Source organism: Amblyomma mixtum, chromosome 3 (assembly GCF_055824585.1).
Source record: "Amblyomma mixtum isolate Tamu chromosome 3, ASM5582458v1, whole genome shotgun sequence".
Taxonomy (NCBI): Eukaryota; Metazoa; Arthropoda; class Arachnida; order Ixodida; family Ixodidae; genus Amblyomma; species Amblyomma mixtum.
This window is the reverse complement of record NC_143014.1, coordinates 429,348,135-429,358,078: the sequence shown is the minus strand read 5'-3', so window position 1 is coordinate 429,358,078 and position 9,944 is coordinate 429,348,135. Positions and strand designations below refer to the sequence as shown.

Here is a 9,944-nt window from a genome sequence, read left to right as displayed (position 1 = left end):
TGGTGCTCGGCTTACTGGGGCTACATTGCTTGGGAAAGGAGCCTGCGCCTTCAAATCCCGTCACTGTGGGCAGAGAGTCGAGTAGACAAAGCAAAAGAAACCCTGCCAACATGAGAACCTTTTCAGTAACGGGGTTCGAGGGTTGGTGTGCGCTCGCAGCCAATCCCGCCCCTTCTACGTTTGGCTGATATGTCAGGACGGGTGGCATATCATGGGGCTCCTTTTTTTGTGCTCCTCTGTTCCGGAGGGCGTATTCAGAGGAAGGTGATCCTCGTTGCGATTGGCCAACCGAGAATAGACGTCACTGCTCTACTCTACGTCACTCTGTGGGGACTTTTGGGGAACACTGCGCTTCAACCGACAGGGAAAATCTCAACTCTTCTTGAAAATCCTTGCTCAATATCCCAAGGTATCCCAAGGTGCATTTCTTGCTCGCTTGTTTTTTTTTATTTTTTTGCCTTGAGCATGGAGACGGACACGTGCGATGGCGTTGCTTCAGCGGTTTGCGACAAGGCGTTCTTCAATACTAGTAATTTAAAAACACCCATCAAGGATATTCATGGGGAAGGACGCGGTTGTTGCTGCGACGCGTCTTTTCTTTTTCTCTTTCCTCTGATCTCTCTATCTGCACGCGGCAGCGGTGGTGGCTCGGCTCCAGCCAGTAGGCAGGCCCATGCATCCTTCTCCCAGTCACAACAGCATGTAGTAAGGCACGGCCGTTCTTGTGCGACTTACGTCTGAAGCATTTTGTCGCCCTTCGTGACCTGCGACGGCACCACGACTTCGAGGAAGAGGTGGAGAATCTAGTCTTCGACTCTAATAAAGGTAAGAAACGAAGTCTGCATGCACGCACGCTGTGATTAAAGCAATAAAGGGCCAAAGCGGGATGCAGTCGCGCGCTTAGATTACCGATTGAAAAGTTGCAGTTTATTGACTTTTCGAGTGCGCGCATTTTAAGTTTGTAAACACAGAGCGCGTTCTTTTTTTTTTTATTTACGGGCTTACACTCACCTGGGGAAACTTGCACGTGGTTTTGTGCACAAAAACTTGGCGATGACATGCACGTTTTTTAAATGAACCATGAAGATTTCAATGGGCTTGGTCTAGTGCGACAGATCTGCAGAGGTAGCCTTTGCGGGCATTCGAGTGAAATGTGAAACGTAACGTACTATAACCTTTGAAAGCCATGACTTGTCATAGTCATTTTGCACTTATTTGTAATGTAAGGTGTATAGTTTGTACAAAGTTTAGGTAGTCATAGCTTTGACTCCTAATCATTCTGAAGTGTAGCATGACTCAGCACTTTACTAGTAACATAAGGTGTGCAGAGTTTGTACAAAGTTGCGTAGTCATGCCTTGCACTCATGACTCGTCATTCTGCAACATAGCATGACTGTGCACTTTAATGCTTTGGCATTCTCGCTGGTAAGCAGTCTTATGTGTGTCTGCAGAATTTTTTTTTGGTGTCCTAGCTCCTCCATAAGCAAAGTGACAAGCAGTGCACTCTCTTTCATATTTAAAGTGGCCACTGCAGGAAAACTGGTCCTTGCAGCAGACTCGCTGCTACAGGCCTTGCTTATGCTTTGTTGCAGGCATCTGCAATGTCTCGACAGGACACACAACATTGTCGCGGCATGCACTGGCTTAGCAGCGCTGAAGCCATGGCAATCGCAACATGCAGAAGTGTGTAGGAAGAATGCCCAGCATTGTTCTGCCTTTAGAAGTCAACAGCGCTGACCTGAATTTGTGGTCAAAGGACAGGGCCATGTAAAAGGTTGCTGTGCAGGAATGAGTTTTTGCAGGGTGTAGTAAAATTGAAATACTTCCATGTAACAGTCCGTGTAATAACTTAACCTGAACTTAATAATTTTCTCCAAAAATTGTTCCCCATGCGCTATAGCAGGAAAAAACAGTAAGCGAATGACTGATAAATTTTTAACAATAAAAAAGCTGGGAAATGCAGTTTTGCACTGCAGGCAAAAGGCTAAAAATTTGAAGCTAAATCTGTGATTGTCATGCGCACTTGGCAGAGGCAGAGCGCCAGTAGTAGTGCGAGAGTACTGCATATGTGCCCACTCCATAGCACATGCATTTTTCATTAGTGTATGTAAAAAGTACAAACTTTAATTTGGCCTTGCTTTTCAAAAAATGAAAGTAGTGTGATACACAAAAAATTGACAGAGAAGTTTTGCCGAAATTTTATAAACGTGCAAAAGCAGAATTTCATGAACATTGCCTTGTCTTGTTACTTTACTGTTGGCTTTCTAAGGATGCCTTATGCCGTTATTCATGTGCTATCATTGTGTACACGTTTTTATCAAAATGGAGCCCACCTTTGTTCACGCCTCAATTTTTAAAAATTTCTTTTTAGTCATGAGAGGTCATGGACTTAACATCATATGTTGGCATCGTGTCATAACTATGTTGCAATGCTGCTGTGAGGCTGTGGTTGCTATGTCGCCGTTGCTATGCTCTTGGCACAAACCCACATACACATCGCAGGATCTTGCTCGGGGTTTACCGTTCGGAATTGTGCTTTCACACTAATAATTAACTAATACTATGTGGAGTGCTTAGTTATGTTTACAATCTTTCTGTTTCAGGATTTCGCGCCTGGAAAGACGGAGAAGAAAGCAAAACTTGCTGCCGTTTTATAGCTTCTACAGGAAAGAAGGAATGTGCACCAAGGGTTTTTAAACGCTACCTGCACTGCCACCATTCCGGCTCATACGAAGAGCTTCCTATAGAACAGCGCCAAAGGCAGGAAAAGGGGCAAGGAAGCTGCAAAATCAGCAAACACTGCTTTGCTACTCTAGAGGTCATGGAGAAAGAGGGCAAGGTATATGTAGTGTTTCAAAAGAAACACTACGGACACTTCAATGAGGCCTGCCACCAAAGGCTGTCCCAGGATGATGCCAGAGGGCTTGCAGGTTAGCCACTCCTCTTGTACAAAGCATTTGTGCATGCTGTGTTGACTGTACCGGAATGTGAAAACGTTTAGAAGCTACACTCCACCAACCTTTCATAAATGGGAGACGAAAGTGCAATAGAAATGTATTTTAGGGGGAAGATATTGCTCATTAACTCGAGTGATCATTTCAATGATTTTTATTCTTCTGCGATGCATCTATGGCACGAAAGAGGTGGGACAACACGAAAATGCCTATTGTAAAGTGGGAGAAGGCATGTCCCACAAAACGAGGGGGCTGAAGAAGTTATAGTAGGGCACAGCTTAAGAACCCAGTGGCCAATGCCCCTCAAAGGAAGCCTGCCATCCAATGGCGTCGACCGATTCTCATGATGTCATGGTTAATCCTAGGGGGTAGCACTGCAGGAGGGTGGCAGATGAAAGGGGATTAGTTATGGCTTTAATTGGGTTAACTGATGAAAATCAGCTGACGCCATTGACTGAGGGGGTCTTCTTTAAGGGCCATCTGCCACTTCGTTCTCGAGTTGTATCTGACTGTAGTGCAATTCACTTGAGCCTACTTGGTCGCATCGAAGGGTGAAAAACAATTGATCCACGGCACATTGCATGCACAGCACAGTCTGTACGAACTTCATGCCGTTTAGTTTAGAGATGCTTTGTGGAAGGGGTCCAGTCTTTCGAACTGAACATAATTAGGAATGTCGTCTAGCACTGAACTACTCCAATGTCTGTTCTTTTGTTTTTCTGCTGGTTTCATTGACTATCCTAGGTCTGTCGCTCAATCGGCTGACGTTGAACTTCATCCGTAAGAAGTCGGCTTGAGCTCTATGAAATGTGTCTTGAATGACTGACAGTTGCACTCGATGCTAGCCTCTTTTTTTGGCTGCCTGTCAAAAGCGTAGGCATTTTGTTGCTGATCAAAGCAACGCCACCAGTCTAATGGTTGTATAAGGGCCATGTTTTTTCTCATAAGACAGATCGTCTGCAGTGAACTTTCATTAATTAGAATTATTTGGCTGTTTTGGCACTTCATCAGTAACGCTCGCAGGAACGGCTGTGGTTTGAGTGTTCAGCTACTAAGCTGGAGCACCCGGGTTAGAACCCGGCTGCGGCAGCTGAGTTTCGATGGAGGCAAGAGGTGCCCACGTGCTGCGCAGTGTCAGTGCCCAAAGATCCCCAGGCGGTCGAAATTATTACGGAGCCCTCCACTACAGCACCTTTCTCTCTTTCTTCTTTCACTCCTTCTTTCCTTCATGGCATGGTTGAGGCAGTTACTGCACCATTTCCTTTCCTCAAAAACCACTAACATAAAACACAAGCCTGCACAAGAGTTGAAATCGCAAAAAAAAAAATGAACAAGCAGCATTTATATTTCAGTTTATGTATGACTGGCATGCCCTCCAATTGTCTCTGACTTAGCAGCAGTCATTCAGGTGTTGAAACTGAAACAGCATGAGAAAAATATTCACTTAGAAATTATTCACCTGGCGTAAGTGAATTCTACATTGTGACTCGTGCACACTATTGTCTTGTGCACAAGTCCAAAGAAACAAAGTTCGCGTTCAAAAATTTGGTGTCTCTACTCCTTTAAAGGTTGCTGTCAGGCGAATCGGTGCATTTTTTGAATATGCAGAATGAAATGGGACAGGATGAGAAGCACATGTCCTTATTATTTTCTTGTCCACATTTTCAGTGCTGTTATATTCCGCATTTATAACACGCTGTATATAACTTCCCTGTTTTGCATTGCAGTATGCAAGTTTAAACACTCAAGCTCATAAAAATAAAGTCCATCTGGCTTTGAAACAACCATTTTGTTGTGTGCTTTGCAGTGCCACAAAAGTGAAATGAAAGTAAGATGAACTGTGTGTCACCTGTGAAAAGGAACAAAGTGGAAGACGAAGGAATCCGACCAGAAGTATTTGTCACTTTATTACATGGCTGTAGGCAGATGAACCAGAGATGTTAACAGTTTTTTTCTGTACCATTTTCAGGCTGGTTAGCAGAAGGAGTGCCAGAAAAAACCATTGTGCACAACATCCGAGCAGCTACAAGTGGATCAAGCCCACGGATGCAACTTGTGACCACTAAGGACCTCCGTAACATTGCAGATAAGTTTAGGATTGGAAAAACAGAGCAGAGAGATCCAGACGATTTTAAGAGTGTTGAATTATGGGTCGAAGAAATGAGGGCAAAAAATGAGTCACCACTGTTGTATTACAGGAAGAAGGGTGACCCCAACAGTCATGATGGTGACTTTGAGCTAGCATTAATGACGTTCCCACAACGAGAGCTCCTTTATGAATTGGGGGCAGCGAAACTGTGCACTGACTCCACCCATGGCATAAATAAGTACTAACTCCAACTGACAACCCTGCTCACAATTTCTCAAGATGCCTTTGGTATCCCGTGTGCCTACTTGATTTCAAAAAGGGTGAACACGGGCACTGTGGTGAGGTTTTTCGAGGCCATCAAAGAAAAAAACACAATACCATGTCAGGCATTTATGTCTGATGATGCCCCTGTTTATGGCAGTGCATGGGAGCTGGTGATGGGTCCCTTGAAGAGTCGACTGCTTTGCAGCTGGCAGGTGCTACACAACTGGAGCACGCACCTGAATACAGTCACAAACAAGGACTGCAGGAGTACAACAAGGGACATGCTGCACACTCTGATGAAGTGGACAGATGAGACTGAGTCTCAACAGTTGCTCCCTGCACTTCTTGGTATCCACTCCAAAGAGCATCAGCTTAATTGCCTTTGGCTTTGTCAGAAATTTTGAGAAAACATACGCAAAGAGGGCATGTCAGTGGGCTTACTGCTATCGGCAGTACATTGGATTAACAACAAATAATCACTTGGAGTCAAGGCACTGAAGTACTCTCACTTTGGTGGCAAGGTAAATGGGTGATTGGATACATTAATCAAAGTACTCTTCAATTTCACATCCGAAAAACTTTACAACAGGTGTCAAAGGAGGAGCAGACCACCGCAAATCTGCCCTATTTAGGAAGCATAAAGTGGGGATTGAGCTTTCTAAGTCCAGTACTGAGAGAGTGGGAGATGGCCAGTGGCATGTAAAGTCGCAAAGTTTGGTGAACTTCAAGCACACAGTGGAAAGAACGAGCAAATCGTGCAGTGGCTGTGAGCTTCATTGTGAGCAGTGCGAGGCTTGCCACAACATGTACACAAGTACGTGTTGACCATGCAACGCATGTGCACATGTACAAGCACATGCATGCTGTTGCTATAATGGAGCTACACTTGTGTCAGATGCAGAGCAGCCAGAAAGTAGCATTTGACTGTGCTGGCATTTGTAGGCCCTGCCAGCTGAAGATGGCAGATTTCAGGTGAGGGATTAGGATTATGTTATGAGCTAGTTGGCAGGCTATTCTGACAAAGTGCTTTAGCATAGCAAGCTCAAGACACAGCAGGGAAGAGGAGTGTCATTTGCTAATTTTCTTGAAGCCCACATGGTCATGAGAAAGGTGCGCCATCATATCCCATATCAAGCAGCACCATTGACGGTACACTACAGGCCTCTGGTATTTCTTTTCTAGTCATTCCTTTTTCCCAAAACTTTCCTCCTAGGAATGGAGAACTCATCCCGCCACGGCGCCTCACTGGCTCTGGCGTTCTTAGACTGCTTACACGAAGGCTGTGGGTTTGATCCGGCCATGGCGGCCACATTTCAGTGGAGGCAAAATACAAAGATGGCCATGTGCTGTGCAAAGTCAGCGTGCATTAAAGGGCCCCAGGTGGTGTAAATTAATCCAGAGACCTCCATTATGGTGTCCCTCATAGCCCATGTGCCGCTCCCGAATGTTAAACCCGACAATTAAGAAATTGAGATATTTCAGGCCCCTCATTCCCTACTCAGAATCTGCTTGTGTAAGTACGCCCTCTCTGGCACTGCTCAACAGAGAACTTCTGACAATTGGCAAACATTTTTCATCTTCGGGAAATTAGTGCACTCATTTTCTTGTTCATACCTGCCTTGCATTCACTATAATTTTATTTCTTCGTCATCCCTGCTTGATTTCATTTTATCTGCATGTGATGCACTCATAGAGGCATGCGCTCTTCAATAATATTAGTATGAAGTGTCGCTCCATGCTGCATTCCTCTTTGTTGCGTCGTGCTGTCACAGTGCACCGCCCTTTTAGGACATCTTGAGAAAAACAGCGCTTGCAGACAAAGGACCAGAACAAGAAGGACACACAAAAAAAAAACAGCGCAGTTGTGTGTCCTTCTCGTTTCCTTTGTCTGCAAGTGCTGTTTTTCTCAAGATGTACCCCAACCAACTCGCCCAGTAACACACCTTGCCTTTTAGAACAGTTGAAAAAGTATTCTTGACAAAAGGCTAAGCCGTAGCTGTCATCTTGCACACTGAAAGCTGCAGCGCAAAACTACTATTCATCTTATTTTGCAAAGAGAATACTGCTGCAACAGAAAAACAGTATTACTCATTTTTCAGAACATTGCTGGTGCAATTTGTGACACGAACTTAAATTGCCATGGTAGAAACAGCCGTGAATAGCCTTCCCTGATATGATAAAGCACTTCATAAATGAACTTGCTTGGCTCTTACAGTGTCTCTCCACCAGCCTTCCAAGCAATGAGCCTTCTGTTGTGTGATGGGAACACTGTGCCAACTTTGTTGCCTAGAAATTCTAACATGCCCCTATTTGTTGAGAAGGCAGCTTAGATGAAACATATAGTGCCCAGTTAATGTCATTTATGAAAAATGCTTCAAAGCCCAACTGCAACGAAATTATAATTTGGCTAGAATGCCTGTTAAAGGGGCCCAGAAACACAATCTTAGTTAATTGTTTTGCCTGTTGATTGCATACAGTGAGTTATAATGGTGCTATTAGCATCGGTAATACCGCGTACATTCCGTTTTTTAATATTTTAATGTCCTCCCAAAAACAACTTCATGGCTCTGATGGTGTCGCCACACAGTGGCGGGTTTCTAGCAGCGGATATGACATCACCTGGCGCGAGCTTGATGACCGGACAAACAGTAAATATACTGCAAATTGTGTGAATAAATAGAGACACATTTTGTTACCTGTCTGCGTTTTATATTAGATCAACAAAAACAATTTGTTTGTCTTAGATAAAAGCCCTGCAAAGCAAGTAAAATAAAAATACACCACCAGGGGCGCTCTGGCATGGAAACAACGCTGCCAGTCTCACAGAGAGCAGGCAACCATGGACTACAAACTTCCGCGACGTGCTCTGGCTGGCTGTTTTGATTGGTTGCGCCAGGTGCCGTCATTGGGAGAGCGAAATAGGAGTGGGAAGCCCCGCCAAAATCGAGTTGAGGGCAGCGTTTTGTTTGCTTGTATTTTGAAATTTCTTCATTGAATAACTCCCGTTCCTGTGCATCGATTCCTGTAATTCTTTTTAAGTCAGCATCTGTGTGACATAAAGAACCCACCTGAAGTATAGCCGGTATTCCCCCAGGCTGTGTTTCGCAGCCCCTTTAATGTGCTGGGTGTGTCATAAAACTAATCATAACAAAGTTTCATGCTTCTGAGAAAACTGACACTGTTGCTACAAGTGTTTAAAAAGCTGTGTAGTAGACAACGTGGCATGTCCATATAGGCAGATACGGATACCCGAGTGCCATACGGCCTCATGTCTGGCCCATTGGGAATGAACAGATTAAGGACAGTGTAGAGTGAAAGGCTAGGGGCTAAAATGTGGCTTGGCAGTCATGGGTATGGTGCTGCGCCAAAGTTGTTAGGAATTTGTTTCAATCCTGCAGATGCTGATTTCTGTTTCCATTCCAGGTTTTTGTACACCATATTTACTTAAATAATGGATGCATTTGCATAATAAATGCTTTCCCTACATCAATCATCAAAATCTGGGGAAAGTTCAACTGACCACACCATGTTTTACACCATGTAATAAATGCACCAAACTTACCATTCTAATTTTTTCCCACAAGAAACTGCATCCATGATGCAAGTAACTGCAGTATTACAGGTTACAGAATGAAGCACTGTCAGCTGTATTATGTGGCCGCAAGACTGCCTGGCGCCATGTGAAGAGGAATGCTCCCAAGGCTCATCACATCACATTTACTCCAGTATCCACATATGGCACCCGTTTCATCCTGCACGTCACATTCACCTCGGGCTGGTGATAGCCTGCCAGCTAGATTAAGAATGTCACAAATAAAATGTCTACCTAACTGAAAACTGTGGTTGTATATATCGGAGATTTTTATTGACTTGTGGCAGTCTACCTGGACAGGTTATGGTAATGCAAGGCAGCCCATTATGCACAGCATATGAGTGCATAGGCGCCACAACTTCGCATCTTTTCCAAGGGTTCATGTTTTGCACTATTGGGTGTGACCCGACCCATCTTTCCACAATCCTCGCGTAGTTAATAATAAAGTGCTCCTAATCCTTTTTTGACAGTCAAAATGTATTTTCCTAGGCATATTGGCAATCTTCAATTTGTATTTCTCCACAGATTTGGTACTTCTGAGAAGTTGGACGGTCATTTTATAAATGATATATTTTTAATAAGCTAGCAGATACTATTCTTGATTTAAACATTTGCAGGCATATATACGCTGCCATTGTTTGCCTTGATAAATACTGTGTCCATTGTGTAATCATAGTACAAACACGTTAATTGATTCTAAAGGATGTTAATGCTGCTTAATTACGCTGTACAAGCCCAGCTGTGGCTTTGGAAAGCTGCCCTTCCTTGGACTCTGACATTAAATACAACTTGTACTTGGGAAGGACTAATCTTACTGTGAGTGTAACGACAAAATTAAACAAATTCCATTAGACGCTGGTATGACCCCGCCTGCGGCAGTTGTATTCCGATGGTGACACACAACAGGCCCACATGCTGTGCGATGTCGGAGCACGTTAAGGGCCACTGTTGGTCGAAATTACTGGATCCCTCCACTGTGGCGCCCCTCATAGCCCGAGTCGCTTTGGGACGTTAAACCCCATAAGCCAAAGTTAGCATTATGTTC

The 9,944-nt window shown here is 44.2% G+C and overlaps 1 long non-coding RNA gene across 3 annotated transcripts; it reads left to right on the top strand.

The window, feature by feature from the left end:
• The first annotated feature begins 269 nt into the window (after window positions 1–269).
• On the top strand, window positions 270–9,144 carry LOC149358062 (uncharacterized). Of its 3 annotated transcripts, XR_016291918.1 has the most exons (4): window positions 270–825; window positions 2,604–2,930; window positions 4,762–4,847; window positions 4,924–9,144. It is a non-coding gene; the product is annotated as an uncharacterized LOC149358062 (long non-coding RNA). The 3 variants fall into 3 exon arrangements; XR_016291916.1 differs by having other exon boundaries at window positions 274–825; window positions 4,762–9,144; XR_016291917.1 differs by lacking the exon at window positions 4,762–4,847 and having other exon boundaries at window positions 278–825.
• Window positions 9,145–9,944: the final 800 nt, after the last annotated feature.